Source organism: Eulemur rufifrons, chromosome 23 (genome assembly GCF_041146395.1).
Source record: "Eulemur rufifrons isolate Redbay chromosome 23, OSU_ERuf_1, whole genome shotgun sequence".
NCBI lineage: Eukaryota > Metazoa > Chordata > Mammalia > Primates > Lemuridae > Eulemur > Eulemur rufifrons.
The window spans coordinates 16,525,997-16,529,706 of record NC_091005.1 but is presented as its reverse complement, the minus strand read 5'-3'; positions in this window follow the sequence as shown (position 1 = coordinate 16,529,706).

Sequence of the window (3,710 nt, the reverse complement as noted above, 5' to 3'; positions counted from 1 at the left end):
AAATTCTAGTCATTGTTTTAAAAAAATACGAGAGAGAAAGTAGAACAACATTTTAGTGAGTCGTTTTTTTTACCCTACCTCTAATTGAAGTTAGCTATTTGAATAGGACCAAAGTCAGTGCTCCGGTTTTTAAAGGAAATGCTGATATACTTTTGCTATCTGATAGGAGAAAGTAGAATTTGACATTTAAGGTTCTTCCAAGCCCCAAGAGTCTCATTATTTCTTCTGGCGAAAGGAAGACGAGATTGCTTTGCAGCATTGATATAAAAGGTGCCCCCTGCGTCTCTGTACCGATGGCCTGGGTCCCGTGAGTCCTCCAACTCTTCCCTGGGGCTCCCCTGCAAGTGTCGCCTGTGTGTGTCTGGGTTCTGACTGGTTATAGCTCATGTGTCCACCAGTTCTTCAGAATATTTTCAACTCTTTACATTTTTTACGTGCCAGGAAAGAGAAATGTTTTTTGAAATTTCTGTTGAAAGATCTATTTCTATTTTTAGAATTTTATAACTCCAAATCAATGAACTTTAGGAATATAACATGTTCCCAGTGTTTGCATCACTATGTTTCAAACTACACATTAGGACCCATTAGTGGATTATGAAATCAATTTAGTGGATAAAACTAGCATTAAACAAATAAAATAGTATAGAAGAAAAATGTTCAGAATGTATCATAAGGTAAGGTAGATATTCTTTTGTGTAACATGGTTGTTTTGATTTGTTTTTGAGACAGAGCCTCACTCTGCTGCCCAGGCTAGAGTGCCATGGCATCAGCCTAGCTCACAGCAACCTCAAATTCTTGGGCTGAAGTGATCCTCCTGTCTCAGCCTCCCAAGTAGCTGGGACTATAGGCATGTGTTGCCAGGCCCAGCTAATTTTTTCTATGTCTTTTTAGTTGCCCAGTTGATATCTTTCTCTCTCTCTCTCTCTATATATATATATTTTTTTTTTTCCCAGTAGAGACGGCATCTCGCTCTTGCTAAGGCTGGTCTCAAACTCCTGACCTCAAGCGATCCTCCTGCCTCACCCTTCCAGGGTGCTGGGATTACAGGTGTGAGCCACCACTCCTGGCCTGTGTGACTTGTTTACAAGTGTGTGTGTGTACAAGTGTATACTCCATCACAGTGTTAATTCATTTCTTACTGAATATTGTGGTCAGAGACATTTTCAAAACACAGTTTTGGATGCTGTTCATACCTTGTCCCCTGTCTTGCTAGGCACAAAGCACCATAACATGAGGAAAGGACTTAGATCCTATGCAGTGAGACCAGAGGTTTAATACTGGGCTCTGATCTAGGGTAAGGTGTCAGCGTCTCAACAGAGCATACAGCCGGGTCCGCTGGGAGGCTGAAAGAGGAGGCCAGAACATCTGAATTTGTTTACACTCTGATTTTTCTTTATTTGGGTTGAGGCTGCTGTAATGGTGATCACTGATTTACACAGACAGAAAGGATCTGTTGTATTCCTCATGGAATCACACCATTTGCAGAGAACAATCTTTTCCTGTTCACCACTGCTCAAGCTAACGTAAAAATCTGTCCCTATCTGTCCCCATCAAGAATGAGATGTTCTTCTTGTTTTAGTTTCTTGTTACGGGAACGTTGTCTTCCCAAACTGAAAAATCTTAATTAATGGATATGATGAAATCTAAAGTTTAAGACATTACATAATGTCTTCTTTTAATAAGTGAATTTCTCTCAAATTTCCAAATTACCAGAACAAAAGCCTAATATTTTGCACACACTTATGTTTGGAAACCTGTTAGCCTGGATGTGGGCCACGGTCCATATTCTCTCTGCCTTAGAATAGATTATGACAAGCACCTAAATCTTTGTTTGTTTGTTTTTAATACTAACATAAGCTATGTGTCAAAGTACCTTTGAACTTGGCAAGGAAAACAGGTTTAGCAGACTTATTTGTGCAGCAGAAACAAAAGGTTGCTTAGGCAGCCTTCTAGAAAGAAGGGGGGGAAGGGAGGAGCCTTCTGAGCAACCACCAGCTTGATTTTTTTTGTGTCCCTGTCCCAACCCCCAATATACAAATGGTATAATGCTTTTCTGTAATGCCATGTAGGATAGAATGAATGTAGCTTTAAATTTTTAAAAATTTTAATCTAATCTGAAAATGTGTGCAGTCTGAAGATGTGGCGTTCACATGCTGGGAGCTCCGTCCCTGATTCAGCGGCTCCCTGGGTGGCTGGCAGGACTGAGGGGAAACCAGTTCCTTTTTAGTGCTTTAGTGCAGCAGGAACTAAGGAACGGCCAGGAGTCATTCAGCCTTTGTCAGAGGACTGGTGCCGTAGCCACCCTAGGGTGCGGGAGCTCATTGGTGGTCTCTATGCAACAGAACAATTTCTTAGAAAGTTGACTTCGCTAGCTATGGAAAAAGAGTTCAGAAAACAAGGTGAGAAATAACACACTCTACTTACCACTTCACTTTTCATACCATCCTCAAGGCTGGAGCCAGCGATAGGGTCTTATACTCACACCCGAGGATGGGTGCAGGGGATAACACACCTTGGTTTCCCCATTCTTACAGTTGAGCGTCCTTATCAGAATCATAATAAATCTGCCATGTTGGTATTCTGCCATACTGGCAAGTTTACATCACTATAGTATCGCCAATTTGGTATTTTTTCTAAAATCTAAGAAGGTCTGGTTTTATTCATCAAGTATTTAAAATGAGATAGGAGCCAGTATGGTGGTGCGCACCTGTAGCCACAGCTACCCGGCAGGCTGGGCCAGGAGGATCCCTTGAGCCAGGGAGTTCGAGGTTACAGTGAGAGCTGTGACTCAACCATTGCACAGAGTGAGACCCCGTCTCTAAAACCAAAAATATTAATAACATGAGACAGGCACCTGGGCAAAGAGACAGAACGTGGTCTCTGCCCTGCTGGAGGCAGAGTCTAGCAGGAAAGGTAAGTGTTTATGGAAAGGCTTACACCACAGCGTGCTGTTGGTCTCCAGGGAAGGAAGGAGTGGTGCCCCCCACCAGGGGCAGAGAGCCTGCAGAGGAGGAGGACCTGACTGGGTTCATTTGCAGGTAAGTGTTCGCAGGTGGGGACGAGCAGGAAGGCACGGGAAGGGCTGTGCCGAGGGTGGACAGGAAAGCATGGCATTTCGGGCGCCGTGAGCAGTGTCTTGTAGGTGCAGCACAGGCTGGGATTGATAAACCAGGCTGGTGGGTGAAGGGGAGAGTCCTGGTTGCTGCTCCGAGGAGCCTGGGCTTTGTCTGCAAGGCTGGCTCCTCAGTCCTTCCTGGGCTCTAAACCCCTGCTGGGTTTCTGCGTCCTCCTTGCGTGCTCACCTCCCAGGCCTCTGAGGTCCACCCCCGCCTATCTGAGCCCCTGCCAGTGGACGCCTGGCACCCCTGCAGCCCCTCAGCAGTCCCAGGTGGCGTTGGGTGCAGTCCTTGTCATCACTCCAGTCCTTACTGTCCTGTATCACCTGGGAGGAGCAACTCACAGCACAGCACACTTCGGGGTCCAAAATGCATGGGATTCCCCCCATGCCAGGCCATTCTCCAGCAGACACCAGCGGGATGTCCACTAATTCATTTCTGACACTGTCTACCTGGAGATGGCATCAGATCCCAAAGGTTAAGGGCTCAGACACCAGTCTCAAGTCCCAGGTTGTGACCTGTGCTTCTGACGAGCCGGCTGTAGAGTGGGGGTTCCCATGACCCCCTCCTCAGGTTTGATTAGGAGGCTCACAG